Source organism: Equus przewalskii, chromosome 2 (genome assembly GCF_037783145.1).
Source record: "Equus przewalskii isolate Varuska chromosome 2, EquPr2, whole genome shotgun sequence".
NCBI classification, from domain to species: domain Eukaryota; kingdom Metazoa; phylum Chordata; class Mammalia; order Perissodactyla; family Equidae; genus Equus; species Equus przewalskii.
This window is the reverse complement of record NC_091832.1, coordinates 94326836-94351081: the sequence shown is the minus strand read 5'-3', so window position 1 is coordinate 94351081 and position 24246 is coordinate 94326836.

Sequence of the window (24246 nt, the reverse complement as noted above, 5' to 3'; positions counted from 1 at the left end):
TTCAAATTGTCAAATTTATTGGCACATATTTCTTTTAGTTCATTTTCATGATCAATATTTTTCATCCAACTATAAACATATCTTTGTCTTTATATTTAACATATTTCTCTTAAGCAACACAGCTTTATTTTCATCCATTCTGATAATCAATTTTACTTTTACTATCAATATTCTATTTGACCATCTGCTTGAATTTCCACTTTTAGTCCTTTCCTGCTATCTTTTGGACTAATAAGTTTTTAATTATTACACTTTTTCTATTACTTTCTTGGCTCCTTTCCCCTTTACAACTTCTTATTCTTATAATGGATACGTGGAAGCATCCTTGATTTATTGTAGTCCAAAACAAATTATTATTTTTATCAATTCCCTGGTATTGCTAAAATATTAGAATATTTAAACTCTATTTCCCTCTTCTATATTTTATTTTATTTATTTTAGTTTTACATATATTTTAAACTCTATAAACATTATTTTTACAGTCAAATTTTTATATTTACTCATACATTTATCATTTTTGATATTCTTCATTTGCTGCTATATTCCTGCATTACAGACCTTATTTATTTTACTTCTGCCTGGCAAGCTCATAGTTTTTTCTGCTGGCTGTTGACAAATGCCTCTGGTTTTGTTTATCTGAAAAGTCTTTATTTCAACTTGATTTTGGAAGGCTATTTTTATTGTGTGTAAAATTCAACATTAGCAATTATTTTCTTCCAGGACATTGCAAATGCCATTCCGTAATGCCCTGAATTTCATCTTTTAAAAGTTAGCTGTCATTGTCATTGTTTTCCCTTCAAAGGCCTGTGTTGCCTGCCCCACATGTAAACACCTGGCTGTTTTGAAGATTTTTCCTTTTTGTCCCTGGTTGTCTGCAGCTTTACTATAATGTTCTCTGATTTGGTTTTTCTTGTATTTAACTTTCGGACTTTACTGAGCTTCTTAAATGTGTAGATTAATACTTTCCATTAGTTGCAGATAATTGTCACCCATTGTCTCTTCATATATTGGTTTTGTTTTCTCCCCTCCCCTCCCTTCTCATTCTAGGTTTCTTTCTATATATATGTTAGTCAATTTGAGCATGTATAATATGTCAAGACTGTTTTGTAATTTTTGATTATTTTATACTCTGTGCTACTCCCTAGATATTTTCAGTTGAAAAACTTATGTTAGTCTGTGTTCAATTTTCTGATAATCCTTCCTTTTAGTTATTCATTTCATGTACTGTCACTTTGAATTCTAGAATTTTATGTGTATTTTACAATTTAATACTATCAAAATTCTCCATCTCTTCCTCTCTTTTGTTAGTTTCCCCCTCTATTTTCTTTAGCATATTAATTAGAGATCTTTTAACATCTTTGCCTATTCTAACTTGATTGTCTTTGGATATGTTCTAATTGCCTATTCATTTTTTTCTCTAGTCATATTTCCATGCCTCGCTTCTATTTTCAGTGTATACGATTGTGTGTGTGTGAGTGTGGATTTTCTAATTGCATGCGGATCATTATTCATAAACAAACTGTTGATGTTCCAGGTGATGATATCATTTTCCAGTGAATATTCCCCTTTCCTCTATTACACAGATATGAGAACAAGCAACAGATTTTTTATTTTGATATTTGTTATTGTCAAATTGATCACTCTTTCTGTTTATGATTTGTATTAATTCTTTCTTATTTAAGAAAGTCTTATTCAGTGCAAAATCATAAAATTTGCCCCCTTTTCTGTTCCCTGGTAGTTTTCTAGTTTGTGTTTTGACATTTAAGCCAATAAACCATCTAAAATTCTATTTTGTGTAGGATATGATGGTGTGATCTTGTATTATTTTTTTTTTTTGGGGGGGGGAAGATTAGCCCTGAGCTAACACTGCTGCCAATCCTCCTCTTTTTGCTGAGGAAGACTGGCCCTGAGCTAACATCCGTGCCCATCTTCCTCTGCTTTATATGTGGGATGCCTACCACATCACAGTGTGCCAAGCGGTGCCATGTCTGCACCAGGGATCCGAACCGGTGAACCCTGGACCGCCGAAGTAGAACATGCGAACTTAACCGCTGCATCACCAGGCCAGCCTCTCATATTATTCTTTTTATTCCATTTGAAACGCAAGCTGTCCTGACATCACATATTGGCCTATTCAATGTTTCTTCATATATTTTAAGACAATTTCATACTATGCCTAGATGTGTGACTCATTCCCTTGGCTCTCTCTTTTGTAAAGTTTATTAAAGTTATTGAAATTTATCCATAAATTTGGACTTCTTTTGGGGCTATACAATTGCTGTCTTAGAAGTCCTTTTTCCAGAAGATGTTCTCCTTTATGCATTCCTCAATACAGAGATCACAAAATTTCCTCTGCACAATCTTGCCTGGTCTTGGGCTTTGAATCTGAGTCTAACTTGGAAGCCTAGGTCTGGATCCTTCACCTGCATATTTAGCACAATTTTAATCCCTGAATGCAAATATGATGCAAAGTATGATATGCTCCATTCTGCCCTTGATTGTGACTGAGGACACGCTTAAACCCAGGAAGCCATCTGGGAACTATGAGAGTCCATCCTCATACAAGTAATGTTGCCCTTACGGCCTTCCTCAGAATAGGATACCTTGACCTCAAAAACACATTGATAACCCGTATCTGATCTTTGGCCACAATGCCAATACCACTGTATCTTTCCTCTTTTGTCATTAATAGAGATTTTTCTTTCTTCTTTTGAGTGTTGCTGCATGTTTGTGTAATGATGTGTGTGTGTATTCATGTTTAATATGTGCGCTCACACACAAACACAAAATAACTCCTCATGTACTTGGTCTTCCTATTGACTAAGAAGTTCCCAAATACATTCCATTATTGCAATGAAATAGAATCAAATTTCATACATGATCTCATGATGTTTTTCTCATTGAAGAAAAATTATCACCAGGAAAGAAGAAAACTTCCAGGGATTGGAAAAGAGAGAAGAAAATGCTATTTAAATGCAGTATCAGTAAGGGTTTGTCTCCTAATGACAATGTAAACAAGTACGAGGTTATATTTAAAACACTTAAAAAAGTGTTATACACTGTAAAAAATCTCCAGCTATATTTATTTTGTTTTAATTTTATTTCTGTAATAGATATGATCATTCATATAGATAGAGTGTAGACATAGTCTACTTTTTTTGAATAGGAAAAAAATCTCAGAATGACTGTTAAGAAATCTATTTTAATCTGTACAAACACCTATATGTCTATTGACCACTTTCTATTTTTAGGCACAAAGAATATACAGATATATTATAAGTGAAGTGAGTTTTTGGGGCAAGGTAAACGTAATTATTCAAAATTCACTTATAAGTTCAGATTTTATCCTGAAACTTGGTGTATGAGATGTTTAAAATCCTAATGCCTTTTCATGTTGCAGGTAAAGATTTGAAGATATACCTTGCAGTCAGCCAAAAACAAACTATAGTACTGTGTCTATCAAAATGGTATGAACGATCATTTTTATTATCCTATTTGTGTACTATCTAACTTAAAAATAGCAAAATGTATGACTATTTCTACCGCAGGTAAACCAACTTTTTTTGCTACAACTGTCAATAAACTCAAAAATAGGAAAGCGAATCACTGAACTTTGTCAACATTTAAAATAAAAACAAAATTTTACAAAATATATTAAATATTCAGCTATTATTTGTAATAAATTATACCTTTGTTCAAGAAAAGAAAAATAGATAAAAGCATTGTTAGTGATTTTAAACTAATTCCTGTTTGATACAAACTTTATTTGTGGGGCAACTAGTGTCTTTCTTATATTTTATAGTCATTTGAAGAAGTTATATTTCAAAAATATCAGTGATTCCTTTATAAGATGCTCTGTAGTATTTTCCAAACATATCCCCTTCTGAAACAGCCAATCATCCCTTTTGCCAAGTGGAATCAAATGCTTGGAGGATGATGTTAAATAATATTCTAAAACTAAATCAAGGCCTGAAGGTGGAGAGTCTTGATATAAAGATAAATGCAATGGGTTTAAGGAGATGTCATGGTGGAGAATTAGAAAATGTATACAGAGTATTTGCTGACCCTGATTTAGTTCTTTGCAACTCACTCTACCTGTCATTTTATCCATTGTGCCAATCAAGAAAACTTCAATGAATATACATTTACAAATTTGACATCTGTTTATTTCTGAGCTCTTTTGGGAAAAAAAGTGAAAAGTAAAACAATAGAAAGGAAAACAAAAATCATCAATCATCCTAAAAAATAGAGGTATCCACTGATTCTTTTTAGATTTTTGTGTTTATAAATGTTTATATTTTAATTTTTTATTGAAGTAAAGTTGACATCCAATATTATATTAGTTTCAGGTGTACAGCAAAGTGATTTGACATTTTGATACATTACAAAGTTATCACTCTGAAAAGACTAGTAACCATCTGTCATTGTCCAAAGCTATTACAATATTGTTGACTACATTCTGTATGCTATACATTATATTCCCATGTTCCATTTATTTTATGCCTGGAAGTTTCTACCTCTTAATTCTCCTCACCTATTTCGCTTTTCCCCCTACTTGCCTCCCTTCAGGTAACCAACAGTTTGTTCTCTGTAACTATGAGTCTGTTTCTGTTTTGTTTTGTTTGTTCATTTATTTTGTTTTTGAGATTTTACATATAAGTGAAAGCATAAGATTTTCTCCTTTATCCATCTGGCTTATTTCACTTAGCATAATATCCTCTAGATCCATCTATGTAGTCACAAATGGCAAGATTTCATTCTTTTTTGTGACTGAGCAATATTCCTGTGTGTGTGTGTGTGTGTGTATCACATCTTCTTTATCCATTCATCTATCGATGGACACTTAGGTTGCTTCCATGTCTTGAATATTGTAAATAATTCTGCAGTGAACATGGGGGTGCATATATATTTCTGAATTAGTGTTTTTGTTCTCTTTGGATAAATATGCAGAAGGGGTATTCCTGGATCACATGGTAGTTCTATTTTTAAATTTTTTAGGAACCTCCATGCTGTTTTCCATAGTAGTTGCACCATTTACATTCCCACCACAGTGCAGGAGGGTTCTCGTTTCTCCACGTCTTCACAACGCTTGTTATTTCTTGTCTTTTTGACAATAGTCTTTCTACCACGTGTGAGGTGATATCACCTCCTGGTTTGATTTGCGTTTCCCTGATGATTAATTATGATGAGCACCTTTCCATATACTTATTGGCCATGTGAATCTCATCTTTGGAAAAATATCTATTCGTGTCTCTGCCCGTTTTTTAATAGGATTGCTTGGTTTTGTTTTTGCTTTTGTTTTTGTTTTTTGAGGAAATTAGCCCTGAGCTAACATCTGCCACCAATTCTCCTCTTTTTGCTGAGGAAGACTGGCCTTGAGCTAACTTCCATGCCCATCTTCCTCTACTTTATATGTGGGACACCTGCACCAGCATGGCTTGCCAAGCCATGCCATGTCGGCACCCAGCATCCGAACCGGCAAACCCCAGGCCGTCAAAGTGGAATGTGCGAACTTAACCACTGTGCTACCGGGCCAGGCCCAGATTGCTTGTTTTTTTTGATATTGAGTTGTATGAGTTTGTTACATATTTTAGATGTTAACCCCATATTGGATGTATCATTTGCAAATATATTCTCCCATTCAGTAGGTTGTCTTTTTGTGTTGATGTTTTTTATTTTGACACAATTTCAAACTTGTAAAAACATTGCAGGAATAATTGTGTGTGTGCATGTGTGTGTGTTTGGTGAACAGGATAAATGATAGTAATGAATCAGTGTTAAGTTCCTGATTTTGGTAATTGTACTGTAGTTAAGAAAATGTTGGGGGCCGACCCTATGGCAGAGTGGTTAAGTTTGCGCATTCCGCTTTGGCCACCCAGGGTTTGGCCAGTTTGGATCTTGGGTGTGGGCATGGCACCGCTAATTAGGCCATGCTGATGCGGCATACCACATGCCAAAACTAAAAGGACCCACAACTGAAAATATATAGCTGTGTACTGGGGGAATTTTGGGAGAAGGAGCAGAAAGAAAAAAAGAAGAAGATTGGCAACGGTTGTTAGCTCAGGTGCCAATCTAAAAAAAAATGAAAAGAAGTCCTTGTTGTTAGTAAATACATACTGAAGTATTAGGGAGAAAAGAGGGTGTTCAATATCTTCTCAAAAGTAGTATATATAATACATACATGTACACACATACACACATTTTAACAACCTTAGGGTTATCAGGTATGCCAAGTACCTTGTCTGCTTTTTAAATTTGTATTTATACAATTAGCAGTTTCTCATGTTTATTGGTTGAATGTTTTACTTTATCTGTACACTATAATTTATTTTTTTATCATTTGATATATATTATTTCCAATATTTGTATCTTATTGAAAACATCATCATAAATATCTACCTATAATTCTATTTCTTCTGATAGATTCCTAGAATAATTATAACTAAAATATACTGTGGCAATTGAACATATTAAAACTTTTGCAACAGGTATCTAGGTAATCTCTATGCTTCTAATTTCTTCTTGGTCTATATATTTTTTCAGACAATTATTGCCAGAGTTTTCATTATTCAACAAATGTAATCAAACATCATCTTATTGAGCACTTATTATGGAGTAGAATACTGTGCATTATTCTAAATACTGAGTTTACCAAAATAAGTAAGATACAACCTTTATCTTGAATGTACTTGTAGTCCTTAAATGTTGAATTAAGGAATTGTTGCCTACCTAAAAATCTCAAATATATCACCATTGACTCAGGAAACAATGCAAAACATTTAGACTGTCATGTAAGGCCTTCATAATTTTAACCTTATTTTGAACTTCGCATTCTTTCACAGTTTTTCTCTAAGTCTTAGATATGTTGATGACTAATACTGAGACTACCAGAACTAGGCAAACTCATTCTTGCCTTTTTATCTTTTCTTAAACCCTTCATAAAACCTAGTATTAAACTTTCTCCTCTACTTCAGTTGTCACCTATCCTTAAAATCTAGCTCATGTTTACCAAAAAAGTTCTAGAAGGTTTTATTACAACACTATTCTAATAACTCCCATGCAGAAACTATTCAATGCCCATCAATAAAATTTATTATGGTTAAATAAATTGTAGTATACTCAGACAATGGAATAAAATGCCGCAATGACAACAAACTATAATGATATGCAAAAATATGGATGAATATCAAAATATGAAGATGAACAAAAGCAGCCACTCACAAGAGAACATACTGAATGATTTCATTTATGTAAAGTACAAAAAAGGCAAAATGAGTCTGTGATGTTGGAAGTCCATATAGGGTTACACTATGGAGTTAGTGATTGAAAGTAACCATAAGGGATTTTCTGGGATAATGGTTAAACGACTATGTTCAATTTGTGGAAATTCATTGAGCTGTACACTTGTGGTATTTATATTTTTTGTATGCATGTTATACTTAAATGATTTTAGAATTCTATTTTAATTTCTGCCTAATTTATTCATCCATTCATTCAACATTTTTCCCCTCAGACAATTATTCTATGCTGGGTAATGTGCTTTTCATGTAAAAATAGAAGAATGAGACATCTGAGCAAGACAGGTTCAAACTCAGATAATTAAAACACAGAGTAGAAAGTCCAGCTATATAAAATGTATTATAAAAGTACAAATGAAGAGAAACCAGCCCGTCTGAAAAATCAAGAAAAGCCAAATCTTAAAGACATAATCAAGAATAAACAAAATAAAGAACAATGGTGTGTACAGCTGGACAGCTCACACAACCACTAAGCATTAGTCACAGTGGAGACACACAAAACCACCTGATGACAGACAGGGAACTGCAGGCCATGCTATGAAAGAGAATGTAACAGGCCTTTTATAGATGAGGCTAAGGAAACCTGTAAAATTCAAAAATATAAAGGACTTATAAGAACTTCACAGGTAGTGAAAGGGTGGTTAGGAGAGGCACCATGCTCTTTCCCAGTAGGGAAGAGGACGTAGAAGATACTGGAAGACGTTAATTGGAATGGCCTCTTTAGGAATCGTAAGTAGTGTGAGAGATGAGGCAGGAAAAGCACTGGGGGAGGAGTAATGGGAAGAAAGAAATTTGGGTTAGACAATCTGCAAATGACTCTGCGTGCCATATTAAAGGTTTCATAACATCTTCTAGGCAAGGAGGAGATATTAACATGATTTCAATTGGGAGAGTGAGATGTTTAGGTTTTTCTGTAAAACGAACATTAAGTTTGTAAGTGCGTGGACGTGTGTTTATGTTTAGTTATGAGTTGAGCATGGAAAAAGCAGCTTCAGGCATTTCTTGAAAAAATCAATTCCTTATCATTGCAATTTCTGTCAATGTCTTCAAATTCTATTTCCATAGCATCAAAAAAGTGCAATGTATTAATCTCATAATTTAAATTCTACATAAAAAGAATAAAATTATTTTGTATGCTGTTCGTATGTTCTCTAAACAAAATGATTCCAACCCAGTAATCCTTCTGGGTTTTCATAAGTTCATAATAGATTAAATAACTTCTCCATATTTGCTTATGATATCTTATATAAATTAGGTATTATAACATTCAGGTATAATATGATATGTAATATGATATGATATTATATGATATATGTAATATGTTAGATATTATCCAGATTATTATAAATTTTAATATAAAATATAAAGAATGGAGATTAAACTACTTTAAAACATTATTTAAATTTTTATATAGCTTTATAAGATCTTGTATACCATCAGTTTTATTTAGAGAGTAAGAGTTTACTTATTAATAAAATCGTAGATATTTAAACAAAATTGAAAGTTAGTAGTGGAATAAATTTGTAATATGATTTCTTTATATTTTGAATGACTTACATTAATAAATATGAGATCATATACTTTAAATATTTTGAATATATTCTAATGATACAACTATGTTAATCAAAATACATTTAGAAAGAGAATTGATCACTCAATTACAAGTAGAGGAAAAAGCCTTTATACATGGTTCAATATTAAAAAGTTTTTGTTTTGTAACATATTAAATCAAAATAAAGCCAGTGTCTACAGATGTGCTTTGCCCTCGTACAAAATCCCATTATTATAAAATAATTTGATTTAAATTAAGTTAGACCACACTGAATGATTATTCTTGTAGGCCAAAAAGTACTGAACAGCTGAAGTAGATTATCTTGTATAAAATGATAGATAATTACTCCTTTGGGAAATGCTATAGTTTAGTTACTGAAAACTAATTCATTTCTGACCTTGTTTAAAGATTAGTAATTGTCATGTCTACATTAAAAAAAAAAAAGAAAACATTTTATGTGTGGTAAATAATGAGTTGACTCCTTTCAAAACATATACCAAGGAAAGCAAATTAAGCACATTTCCATTAAGATTGTTAGAGCTTTAGTTTTCCTGCATAATGGAGTCCATTTTCCTCCTTTTCTGACTATCTCACATCCTCACATGTTTTTCATGGGCAAATCTGTAGATAAAAAAGAAAGTGAGGTTGGTTCTGTGAGAACATACTGGCCTGTGGGGGAGGAGAACTAAGAGCTGTCCCTTTTTTGACATCAATGCTTGTGGATGACGTACCTGGGGAAGCTGAAGTTGTTTATTCAGTGTTTCATGATGATACTCTTGGTTTCTGACTCTGCCCTAGCACAAACACAAGATTTAGCTAGTATGCTGGTGTGGTTAGAAATATATTTTCTATAGAATTCTCACTTATTCTCCTCACCATCCAGCCATGAGCCAGGGAAAAGATGTATAGGAAAAAGTACATTTCCTGATTCCCTGTGCTGAGGGGCCATATTCCCCTGAAAGAAAAAACCTAGTTAAATTTAGAAATGGTTTTAAAATTTTAAAAGATTTTGTTTTACTTTTCTCAAGAACTTTATAGTATAGTTTCATTATAAATGTATCCCATGACTTATTAACTTTCTGGAAATGTGTGCTTTCATTCAAAGCCAGAGCAGAATACAGGCTCTTCAGAGTATAGATGGGAAGTCTTATTCATCTTGGTCATGCCCTTTGGTGCTATTCCCTAAATGGAATTTGAAATGACTGTCAAGAAATCTTGTCTAGCTAGAGGAATGAAAATGAATAGAAAGCTAAATCATAATGTCAAGAATAAAAGGATTTCACCAGGATTGTGGTCATCTGTAGCAAGAGAAATTATGTTTGAATATTATCAACAGTTTTTCCCAAATACTTGCCTCTAACAAACGCTATAAAAGAGCCTAAATGGCTTTACATGCACTTGTAAATGAACAAAACCTCACCTGTTTCAATGGGGAAAAGGAACAAAGGCACTCAATTAGAATGTTCGTGTTGCTAGCACCAACAGCTTCAAGGCCAGTTTGGCCTTATCTTAAAAGGCAGTCAGGTTCCAGCAGCGCAGCATTTCAAGACAAATGGTCTCACCTAGGTTTCTGTGAAATGGCAGCTATCTAAGCTGTACAGATATGGAGGTGAAGGGCTTGATGACTAACAATCTAATTATCTGTTATTCTAGAAACTCTTTAGGTGTAACCTTTATATTGCTCAATTTCTATTATAAGCTCATGGTGAGAGGTAAGACATATGTTCAGAATTATTCAGACCTTACATTTTAGTGAAGGCATATGGAAAACTGATCAATTTAAGTTCTATATTGTGCACTGAGCCACTCCCACAAAAACAGCAGGCACAAGAAGGGCACTCTGATCCTCCCCTTTTGCTTTCTAAAAGTAGGAAGGAGATAAAACCCCCTATGGAAGATGTCTTCCTTATATAAGAAGAAAAGGAAATTTTTTATCAAGCACATGACATTGAGACCAAGAGATTGCTATACAAGCAGACTTTGTTGAAATAATTCTTATCTTCCTGTAGCCTCCCCACATAGTTTACTTTCCCACAATTGCCTCTCTTTGTTCAACCCAATATAAAAGCTAGCAGGTTTCACCATTTTTTTGGGTCTCCATTCCTTATGCAGGCTCTCATGTTACATAAAACTTATATTAAATAAATTTGTATGCTTTTTTCCTGTTGATCTGTCTTATGTCAATTTAATTCTCAGGCCCAGTTAAAAATAAACACTAAGAGGGTGAAGGTGGAATTTTGTTTCTTCTACAAACTCGAGTGGTCGCCCTAGTCTTTGGGGATAACTGCATGTAGCAGATGCACTAGACATCAGGCTTCTTGAAGACAGAGATTCTGAATCTTTTTATTATTTCACTGCTTTATCTTTAAAGATTACAACAGTTCATGAAACATAGCAGACTCAATAAATATTTATTGAATGAATGAATGGATTTTTTTCAGATCATATTTCAATCAAATATTACTTTTTTACTTCCAAAAGTAAATCAGCCCTTGACTTTTACATTCATCACTGAAAGATTGACAATTAATTACCACAACTGGAACTCTTTTGGAAATAAAATAAACTGTTTAGCAAAACCCTTTGCTAGTTATGACTGTTACTCCTGCAATTAGACTAAAGTTGTGAACATAATTATATGGTGGTTTGCTGGCATAGTAACTGGCAATTCTGTTGTAGATGGGGGTTATTATTTGAGAAGAAGCTTACAACACTAAAATTGGAATTTTAGTTATGGCTTCACTCTAATTTATGGGTAATTCATATCTATAGCCAAACCAAAGAAAAGGAGGTGGGAGAAATCAGTTTAGTATTATATTGTGCCATAATAATTGACTTAGCAGATAAAATTAAGATAGGCATTTTATCCTTGGCAATTCAAGTTCACACCTCTACTGAGGCTCCATTTTCCCAGCTGTTAAACACAGGGACTTTAAAATTCTGACAGCAACTTCTTTAATTAGGTTGAAAATCTTGTGAGATATTGACCCAATTCTTAACTATTCACATTTAATCATTTTCTGTACTGTGTAAAAACTATGGGTTATTCAATAGCAATATGGAGATTGTACAAATCTTGATAACATATTTAATTTGCAAAAATATAGTTAATGTAGTTTACAGTGTTTTAGAAAAGAGAAAATAAAAATATAAAACGTTGTAAATTTATCTACGCTCATCTTTTTTACATTACCTGAATGTTCTTCCTGTCTTGGAAATTTTTTGCTAACTAAGTTTGTCATCTTTTTTAGAAATGCGTTTAAAAGGAATAATCAGAGACTATGACAAATAAAAATGGCAAGCAATAGGATATATTGGAGTATATGAGGAAGCCATTTGGTATAAACCTAATTTGGCCTGACTTTGTTTTTTCCAAAAGGGCCTGACTGGCTATTGAGCACGCATTGTATATCTGCTTAGACACTTCCTATGGCCAGAACAAAGGCCCTTGAGATAAAGGTGCAACTTCCCCCCACATTAGCATTTCCTTAGGGATAAGCATTTTTCCTTAGGCTAGGAACTGATTGCTGGACTCAGCTTTGACCACCCAGCTCACCTGTGACGACTCAGCTGGAGACAACAGACTGCCACCCTGCTGTGTTCACTGAGACAGAAGACCTACCTGCTATTTCCATCAATCGCTGTGCCGACAGAGCAGTCTCGCGACTATTGTAAAAGGGACATTTCAATCCTATGTGAAACATCCTCTCTGGGGGTATATAACCAGTCTGTGCACCCCACTTCTTTGGTGCCCTTTCTTCCTTCGGGAAGAAAGGCCGCGGGTTATAATCCTCAGATTTAAGCTCAGAATAAACTCACCCAAATTTTCATTTATAGATTGGTTGTGGATTATTTTCGTCGACAACTATCATAGGTCATGCTATAAAGTGGGTATGGCTTATACTATTTATAGTTTTATATGTATTTGAAATAAAATATTAAGGATAATAAGGCAGGCTAAATATATTATACAAAATTGATTTTGCTTTTCTTAAAAAATAATAGAGAAAGAGGAAAACACATATAAATGATTGATAGCTACTTCAGAAATTTATTTTCTAAGAAATTGACATTTTGCTGATTGTCCTTCTCCTTTTGCAACTTGGTGCATTTGAAGCTATTTGCCACACCATTCCTGAAACCCTTTCCTCCTTGATTTTTCCAGCACCACATTATCCTAGTTCTTTGCTGCCTCTATGACTATCCTCTACTTTTTAAAGGAATTCTCTTATTTCTCCCATTTCCTAATTTGGGGAGGCACAGCATCCTCAGTGTCTAGTCTTCTGCTCTTATACACTGCCGACTTCATTTTTTGTCTTTAAGAATAACTCATGCACTTAAATCACAAAATATCAAATCTCTGTCAAATTTCAGTAGGGATTTTCTTCTGCCTTGGTCGTTTGCACCAGAATGGAAGATAGAATCATCCAAATATGGAACACTTCTAAATGTAGAACTAATTTTTTTTTTCCTCTCCTATCTTCTAAATCAACTGCTCTGATTTGCCAATTTCCTTTTATTCCACTCTTTTTTTTAAAAGTGTCGATACAAACATTTCATTAAACATTTATCAATATTTAACTTTTTCACTGTCATCTATTGCTAATATTATTTGTTCTAAACTTAAATTAAAGGCAGTCAGTTTCATATAAATTCAGCAATGAAAAATGATTTTGCTCCTTCCTTTCTCTCATCTCATGTTTAATTATTCTGGAAAATTTGCATTTGTCATTGAAGATTCTACTCTCTGATACCATATTACCTACTTAAAGCCTAAATTATTACAACTGACCATAAATTGAAATGTTAAATGAATTATGCTGACTTTTCAAAGTTGTCTGATTTATCTCTGTAATTTACAAAAAAGATACCAAGTAAACTATTTGAAAATAAATCATTTGGAAAACAGAAAATGTAATTAATCTACAGATTTTGAATTAGATTGATCATGCATTCCTTGTATTATGCAAATTAGAAGAGATTTGTATTGTTAACTAAGTTCATATAATGGTTCTTGTAATAATAATGTAATGATGTAATATGACAGAAGCACAATTATTTTGCATTTTCTTTTTAAGCATCAACTATCCTATCTGACCAAGAATAGGTTAGGGTACATAATTTCAGGCCGAGATTGTTATGGAATATAATACTAGTTAAATATTAACGGCTAAATCTCAGGTTTTACTTCATCACTCTTTCCTACTATTGCTTGAAAAACTGCCCATATAGGAAGCATGAGAAAATGGGGCTAATGCCTTTACACTCGAGGACTGAAAGGCCTGGAATGCAAATTGAAACTTACCAAGAGCTACTAGAGTTTCAGATCAACACAAAAGGCTTTAAATTCATCTTCACATGTTGCTTACAATCCATCAAAATAACTATGTTTTGATTTCCAAAACAAGTTTTGGAATCCAGATGAAATCTGTTTTCTAAGAGAGTGCCATTATTTTGACTAAGACAATGGAAATAAAAGTATGTGTATTATGATCTTTAATGACAGTACACGAATATACTTGACAGATCAATGGTTGCTCGAAGCTGCCCAGAGAGTGACTCAGAATTTGTTGGAAAGAGTTATTTTGAATAGTAGCTTTTTGAGCTAGAACAGTTAACCCACTCTGATCAAATGTGACCTGCTCAGATGGACCTTCCCTAACCATACTATCTGTTAAAGTAATTAAACAAGGAGGCCATTAGACTGAGGTGGCTTTAATGCCTTAGCAGCCTATGTAAGAAAAACAAAACCTAAGCCTGAAATGCCTTAAGGTGAAGAAATCAAAGTCTGAGTACAACCAATCACAGTCAACTAGGCTTGCCCCAAAACTTCCACAGCTTAAGAAGCTATGGCCAGTCAGGTGGTCTTCCTGCTTTGCTTCTGCCTCTCCCCCAGCTCCCGTCAGGTGGAGCGCTCCTTACTGTCTCCAGTTTGATGCTGCCCAAATCAAATCAGTTTTTGCTCAAATAAACTCTTAATTTTTAATATACCTCAGTTTATCTTTTAAAATGTCTAAGTGTGTCTGTCACTTTTTACGCTACTTAAATTTTTCACAGCCCTTACTATCACCTGAAATGTTTATGTGCTTGTTCATTGTCTATCATCATATCAAGAATGAAAAGGGCATGGGGAAACTTGTCCCATTCATCTGTATGTCTCTAGAAACAAAACTGTGTTCTATAAGTATCTTTGAATAAGTCAGGCATATTTCCCACGTTATATGTTATTTCTGTCACAAAATTGAACTACTATTGTTAGATTTTTAAAAGACTCAAATATATCATCAGACTCATATCATCTCATTTAAGTTTAGGTAGGTTGATATCTCAAAATCCCCATCATGTAAGCAGATAAACTGTTACATATAAAAGGCAATGTACTGCAGTAAAATTTGCAGAAAAGTAAGCATAAAAGATAAGATGAAATGCATCCAAAATATAGTAAATCTATTTTGCTGTATCATTCTCACTTACGATCTAAATTAAATTAAGAGGTGAGTCTGAACCCAATTAGCGCATCATACTCCCTCTGAGAATATTTATAATATTCTGATACCCAGGCCACACTTTTAGAAATTCTGTTCAATTGGTCTAGGATATGAACTGATGCTCATTATTTTTTTGAAAATCTCCCCAAAAAGATTCTTACTGAATGCCCCTGACACATTTCTAAAATAACATTTTGAATTCTAACTTTCTAAAACTTTTCTTATATTTCACATTTTATATGCTATTATTTTCTAGCACATGTTCTAAAATTAGATTTTCTTTGTTTTCATTCATAATGAAGCAAAATAGCAAATGAAAAAATTTTGAAAAATTCGTCTTAAAATGAAAGATAACCTACATTTGAAGGTGAGATTTTGGTAGTCTCAACTTTTATAAAATACTTTATTTTGGAAATGTTTATTTCTTTAAAGAAAACTAGGTTATTTTTGTTCAAAATATTTCTATTGAATATTTGATAAGACATTTTATGTTTCTTGTAAGCTCTGGCTGACATATCTTTGGGTAGTCCTACAAAACTTGATTGAAATAATCTTATTACAATTTCAATATTTGGCTATGACAGCATAAACTATTGGTTTGACTATTTTCACTAAAACTAGCGATTAGTTCAGTTGAAAAATATGAGAAATATATATTTTGCCATCAGGATCTTGGTAAGAAAAGAAGAAAAGCATTGGGTATACTGTCTCTATCCTCCTGACATTTTGCAATGCATAGGCACAAACTTAAAGCATTACCACTTATTGCACACCCTCTGTCTACTTAACTCCTTATTAGTATAATGGAACATCTGCTGAGAAATGTGACTCTACAACATAGAAGTGTATAACTGTGCTTTCTTCAGTTTTCTTGCTTAAGGCAGCAGAATCTTAACAAGACAATCAAACAGTTTACCTGGATCAGCAGAGTATGTAACAGCATCTTTATAGGACTGCTTTAAATTAGTGCTTTATGAAAATATTGAAAAGGTTTCCTCCGAACTGATATGTATTGGCTTCATGAGTGTGTGTGTATGTGTGTGTGTGTGTAGCATAGCCCTTTATCCATACAGCTTAAGATCACTGTTCTATGCCAGCCTAACTCCTCCTTTCAGAATCCCATTCTACTTTTATCCCACAGACCTGTTTTGAGCTTCAATCATAGGTGGTTGCTTTATTTTTGGCCAATAAAATAGACCAATTAATGCTGTTTACACTCTCGCCCTAGTCCCTGGACGGCTGCTTTCTCTTACAATGCCAAGACCCTGATTACACTCTGGTGACAAGAGCTACTTTCAATCCAAGGAAAGAAGAGGCTTTCTCACTATTCACACGCGGAGGCACGTGGCATTTCCTCTGAAACCCATGAAGCAGACCTCTGCAGCAGTGTTTCCTCGTGCTACGAAATGGGGCCAATTCTGGCCATTATGTTCACCAGCTTTATATATTCCCTTACTTATACAATAGTAGGAAAATTAAAGTTAATTCTTTTCAGTTTTGACGGTATCTAAGAGGCCTTTATTTGATGTCAATAAGTATCCCATTTAAAAATGAGAAAACAAGAATATTCACTTACTATGAAGTGGGTACATGTATAGGAGAGAGAAAAATAGAAAAACAGGAGACAAAAGATGATATTGTGAGTCCTTAATTTTAAAATGATATAATTTTGTTTTGAATTAAAGTTTTTCATAAAATATCATTTAACCTGCTATTGAAGGTACTTCCAAGTTGATAAAACTATTAAGATAAAAATGAATTTCATATTTTAAGCAAAATGTGAAAGTAGTACCCCACTTATTAAATACATCGTTCAAACCTCAATAGAACAGTATTACATCTCTAATTTGTATCTGCTTATTATATAATAAATATTGGAAATCACAACCCTAATCATCGTAGATAAAAAGATATGTAACTTTTGAATGGTAGAAAATTTTAACGTTAATTTAAAAAAATTAGCCTGAGGTAAAAACAATAAGAGAATCCCATGAAATGCTTAATGAATCATTTATTTAAATCTTCTCACCATGAATTTTTATCTTTTCAGACCAAACTTTTAATTTAAAAAATCACATTTTAAATAGCTTTATTGAGGTATGATTTGCATACAATAAAATTCACTTGTTTCATATATATAATTCAATGACTTTTAATAAACTTGGTGTTGTGCAACCAGCACTGCAGTTCAATTTTAAAGATCTTCATCACTGAAAAAGAGCCTTTGTGCCTATTTGCAGTTATTTCTTGTCCCCACCTCAGCTACAGGCAACTATTAACCTATTTTACGCACCTAGAGATTTGCCTTTTCATATAGATGGAATGATCCATTTTGTGGCTTTTTGTGTCAGGCTTTTCATAAACATAATGTTTTTAAAGTTTGTCCATGTTGTAGAATGTGCTTGTTTTTCTTTATTGCTGAATGGTATTTCGTTGTCTGGATAGACCACATTTGTTTATTCATTGAGTAGATGGACATTTGAGTTATTTCTAGTTTTTCGGGTTTTATGAACAATGCTGCTAAACATCCTCATAAAAATATTTGTGTGGACATATTTCCATTTCCATTAGATGGATCCTAAAGATGGAATTGCTAGATTGTATGGTAAATTTATGTATATCCTTTCAAGAAACTGTCAAACTCTTTTCCAAAGCGTCTACATCATTTGATATTCCCACCTACAATGTATGAAGCTCCAGGGCTGTCCCACTGTAGAAACAGCATGGAGAACGACTCAAGTGTCGCAGCCAACTGACCCAATTAACTCCCAGACATGGCAATGTGCTACCTTAGATCACGCAGCACTGGTCAATTCATCAAGTGATGGCAGCTCTAAGCAAGATGAGCCAACAAAGTTCCAAGCTGAGCCTGGTCCACATTAGAGTATCATGAGTGGATAAATGCAAACAAATACCATTGTCGCATAAAATCTTCCTTGTTGCAAACATAGAAAGAATATTGGATCATATGAAACTTTTGTTTTATTATAAGTAGAAGTTCTATTCCTAAATAACATTTCTGCTTTTGAATTATTGGTGTTCTCTGGAAATTTTTGGTAATCAGTACTATTGCTAACTTAAATATGGAACAAGGGACATGGAAAAGAGCACAATCTTTTGCCAGTAATATCCTCATTGGCCTTTCCAATGGGTGCCATGAACGTGGTGTCTGAGGCCTGGAGCAGGGTCAACCCCATTCTACTTTCAAATCCTTCATTGAGGGCAGTGTTGGGCTCTGGAGTGCCTTGGTTCACTCCGGCAGTGACAGCAACAGAAACCATGATGTTCTCGGAGGGCCCAGAGCATCTTAGATGCAGATGGCCATGGCCTCCTAAAACAGTAGTAATGCCTTCTTTCTTGTATTTTCTAATCTTTTTCCCCTTTAACCCCTCTATCTTTTCTGACAATTTTGTCACCCAACTCATTGTGTTAAATTTCTGTGCATGAAATGTTGAGGGTGGGTTCTTAGGGCTCTCCTGGCTAGTTCCTAACTGACAGATTGTTAAATGCCAGCTGAAAATCCAATTTGAAGAGGCTTCCCTGTCCCTTCCTGAAGGTAGAGACAGAGTTTTTAGGCACAGCTTTTTTTTTTTTTTTGGTGAGGAAGATTGACCTTGAGCTAACATCTGTGGCCAATCTTCCTCTTTTTGCCTGAGAAAGATTGTCACTGAGCTAACTTCTGTGCCAATCTTCCTCTATTTTATGTGGGATGTCTCCACAGTATGGCTTGACAAGTGGTGCTAGGTCTGCGCCCAGGATCCAAACCTGTGAACCCGGGGCCGCTGAAGCGGAGCACGTGAACTTAACCACTATGCCACCAGGCTGTCCCAACTTTGGAATTTTTAAATAAATATAGGGGTTTGATTCATACACGATTGTTGGTAAATTGCATTAACTTGAACAGAGTAATTTTACCCAGGCATTTTTTTCTTATCAAATATGTACGAAAAGTGGTGTATTTTTTCCAGGAAGATATCTATGACAACTTGTGACTTTTGCATGTGTCCATCGTATCGTCCAAATATTAAGTCTTTGATAGGGTCACAAAATATTTAGCTTCATGCATCTTACAAGGAGAGGTTCCTCTAAGACTGTATAATAGCCTGGCTCAGTCCTCTGACCGAGAAATTGAGAGGAAGCTCCGTAGGAATTACAATGCCCAGTTTAAGACCAACTTGACAGAGAGTTTGCTGTTGGGCACAGATAAAACCAGAAAATACCACTTTTAACCTATTTCCCTCAGGCTGATTTAGTTTTCCTACCAAGTTTTGAAGTCTGGAGAAGCATACAACAGTGAAATCTCCTTCATCAAGTAAACAACAGAAAGAAAAATGGAATTCTGTTGCTATGTTTAAATAGAGTATCATCTTGTTAGAATGATGAGAAATTTTCGAAGAAGAGTACTCAGCTATGTGAGCTGCAAACTCATCTGTTTGATTTGCAAACATCATTCTTCCTAATAGGAAAGATTTGAACAAGGTAATTTTAAGCAACCAGACTACTGTAGCTATTTTTGTCTAAATTTAAATTTAAATGAAAACTCAGCAATCACTCCTTTCAAACCAGAATTTTTCATTGTTATTAATTTATTTTGCCAACAGTGTATTGTAGACTAAATCAGTGGTGCTTTTTAAAAGTAATATTGTTAAGTAAAGGGTCTATTTTATTTCTTATCTTTCTGATTACATAGTACAAGCCACTTTTGAAAGCTTAAGAGAAAATTACAAAGGCTTGTCAGGGCCAAGATAGGGGAACTAATTCAATTATAGTAAAGAGAATTTAAACCCAAGCCTTAAGAGTTCTTGCTTTTATTGACTATTTTTCAAACATTCTGGAGATTAATATCAAAAGGCTTTTATGCAGGATTATAGACAAAGCTAATAATCTTAGAAAACTGGTCAATTCAGTAATGTTCATATGAATTAAAATATTTTAACAAATGTAATTAAAATGTTAAAAGTCTAACCTCTGACAAATAAACACTTGCAAAAGCCAGTGGCTCCATGAAAGGAAAATATGTAGCAAGTCACATCGTTGAGATAAATGCAGCTATACTGAACCAGAAATTAAAGTAGATATGAGAATATAAAATATTTTGGTCCTCTTTGGAAAACTAGATGATCAGTCACAGAACTTTCTCCTTTGTTGCACTTCGTCTGCTAGTCTTATAGCTCAAAGTTCAATGTAGCTCAAGAACCAAGTGAAAATAGCAAACTGCTACTCTTCAACCAGAAACAGGTTGAGTTTATTGACTTAGAAAAGTTTAAGTAGAAAAGTTTAATAATGTTTTAAAAACTACCTCTGGTTATGTTACCATTCTGTTTAAAATCTTATAGTTCCCATCACTAACATAATAACAGTCAAATGTGTTTGTGTAAGTAATATGATATAAAGTAGGACTTGTCTTGTTTTATCTGATTTGGCCTGAAGAAAGTCGTGTGTAGGACACGGGAATGCTTGCAGCCAAGCAAGATTGACCTCTCCACTCTTGTTAAGTTTTATTTGAGCTGCATTATTAGGCTGGCTCTGGTGCTTCCAGATAAAAGGGGTAGAGAACACACTAAGATCTTGGCTTGTGTCTCCTGGAGTTTCTAGGGATGAAAAAGACTTATAGAAAAGTCTGGCTTTCCTGTGAAAAGTCCAATGGCACCACAGTGATTTCAGCTGCCTCTGATGGCTGAATGAAAAGAGAGCCACAGAACTGCAAGCTGCATTCACACAGATGGGGGGCAAAGGTGTTTGGCCACATGTGAACCTAGTAGAAAGAAGACAGGACTTGAGTCCTCTCAGAAAGAACTGCGGTCAAGAAGCCAGATTGGGGGGTCAAAATTATCAAACCAAAGAGATTCAGCGTGAGATGGCCCACGGGAAGCCCGGAGCTGTTAAGAGGGGTTATAAGTTGCCAGTTAGTGGAGGCGTGACCCAACACTGGAAACTGCAAGGAGAAGATGGGTGAAGTCCTCGTGGAGCACTCAAAGATGAAAGAACTGAACGTAAATGAAGTAATTCAGCAGTGCCGGCTATGTAAGACCTGTCCAACTTTGTTACATCACCCATCTATCCTCCCATTTCTAAAACCCCAGAGGAGCAGGAAGTATACAAAATGGTGTCAGGGGCCAGAGAAAGGCAGAAGGCAGGATCGAGAAGAACAAGTAAACAAACACCAAAATCCATCAACCAACAAAAAGCATTTGACCACATCTACCACTCCCCTTCCTCATGCAGGCAATTGAGAGATTATGGAAATAAGGCAGAAGTTCTAGTTTGCATCAGACCATAAAGGTTGGTTTAGACTTGACCATATTTAGTATTTTAAAAAACCTGGAAAAATTAGACTACCTAATGAGATATGAAAGTAAATGAAAATGCTTTGGGATTTGTTTGGTATATCCCTAGAGCAGGAGGGTTGAAAGCAAGTGCTTTAAAAAATGCCACTGTTTCTTGCTTCATATCCCACAAATCTAGTTTTTCCCTAAAATAGGCGCCCAGATTTCTTTTTGACATTCAGAACCCAGTAATACATTTCTCTTTCATATACTGCACTAAGTCTGCTCTCAAACCATGCATACATCTTCTGATAGTATGCCGCACTGCAAAAAAGTCCGTGATGAGTGCCTAGCCCACAGTTGGTGCTCAATAAAAACTAGCTTTACTGCTCTGTATTTCAATTACAGTACCCACAGAGAGAGCATGTCTGTGTGTGTATTTTTTTCAATAAGTTTTGGTGATACAAATCAATTTAATTTTGAAATGAATAACATAGTATGTGCTCATACATAAAGATCATGTAAATTAGATTAGATTAGATTAGTTCTGCCCTGTTGGTATGCGATACCAGATATATACCAAATAAATGTGTATGTATACATACATCACATACATACATAAATATAGATACATATACACATGCACACATATACACATACATATACATATGCCTACATGTGTGTATGTTTGGTTCTATATACATGTGTATGTGTGTGTATAGTCTTTCCTGATTCTCTATTTTATTTCACTCATCTGTTTATCTTTAATCCAAATAAAGACTCTTAATTACTACAATTTTATAATATCTTGATATCTAACCTGTTCTAATGTTGCAGAAAGCTTGTGGCTCTCTGTGGTTCTTTTAGCTTCCATATGCATATTAGAATCAGTTGGTCAAGAACAATAATAACCATGCAATTACAGTACCCACAGAGAGAGCATGGTTCTCTTTATTGGAGAATAGGTATAAAAACCAAGCAAAGGTATGCTTATTGCTACTGAGGTGTCATTGCACTTGGGCCTTCTCAGTGTACAGAGCTCGGAAATATATGAAATGTATGTAGACACATATGTGCATCCTTATCTATTTTAATATCAGTCTGTATATTGATCAAAACCCATGAGTTCATACTGACATCTCTAATACCACAGGGTCCACGCAAGCCATCCTCAACTTCATTAGTAACTCTTTTCTCTGACAGTTTCTCTCACAGTGAGAAATTGGATTTCATTATCTCCTTTGTATTTACTGATTTGCCCAATCCTAGAAAACTAGTAAAGCAATGCCAGAATTGCTATCCTAAAACTCTGTGAAAAAAATTCACTAGAGTACAAAACTAGTGGACAATTATTTTTTCCTTTAGTATATTTTTGTTATAGTATATTCAATATTATACTATAGTATGTTCAATATTTCCTAATATCTCTTCTTTTTAATATATTTTCCTTATAGTATATTCAATATTATAGTATCTTCAATATTTCCTATCTCTTCTTTTTAGTATATTTTCCTTATAGTATATTCAATATTATATTAATATATTATATTCAATATTTTCTTATAACTCATATCTCTTCCTTTCTTACATAAAAAGTAGTTTACTATAGATATTCTTTTGCACAAAATGCTTTTCCTAACTAAAATACCAAAAAAGAGAAAGTCAAATGCAACAGAATGAATCAGGCAGTTTTAAAGTAACCTGTAACTTTTAAATCCTAAAACTTTACACTAAAGACTTAAAGTCAAGATTTGTTATGGTTGTAGTTTTTATTCTTTCAGTTGACATGGTAGAGAATTACTCGATAAAATTAACCTTGGGAACTCACAAAGTTATACTTTTTCCAGAACGGAGAAGACAACTTATGTCTTCATGTAAGAAAAGTGCTATTTGAAAATTCATATCTAATATATACATATGAATTATCTTAAATGTTTAATAAGGGAAAAAAGAAATTAATGTATCTATTAGAATACATTGATAGGAAAAAGTACTTGTTCTGTGGTTCTTGCATTAGACTACACAGTTTACGCTAAATCATTGTGCAGATTCTGCTATTCTGATGGAAAATTAAAGCCCTAAAAGTAATACAGAATGGAAAGTGGAAGCCAAACCCACCAAAAATTAGGAAATATTTTCATGCATTTTATACAAAGACTTCTATCTTCCAGAATTTTCTTTTTTAACTTTTACTTATAACAACCAAGGCTCTATGCCAATATTTTCCTATAAGTAACTAAGTTCATTAATGAAAGGAAGGAAGGAAGAGAAGAAAAGAACATTTCACTACTTTCTACAAAACAAAAAAGAATACCAGGGCGGCCCCACAAGTTGGTAGTTAAAAGTTTGGCACACTCCACTTTTGCAGCCCTAGTTTGCAGGTTCAGATTCCATGTGCAGCTATACATCACTCTTCAGCCATGCTGTGGCAGCAACCCAAATACTAAATAGAGGAGAATTGGCACAGATGTTATCTCAGGGCTAATTTTCCTCAAGTAAAAAAAAAGAGAGAGGGGGGGAAGATTGGCAAAAGATGGTAGCTTAGGGCCAATTTTCCTTAGCCAAAAAATAATAATAATAATAATTAGTTGAATATCATTTCTAATCAATTCACTCTTAGACTTTAGTCAGTTTCATGAAAC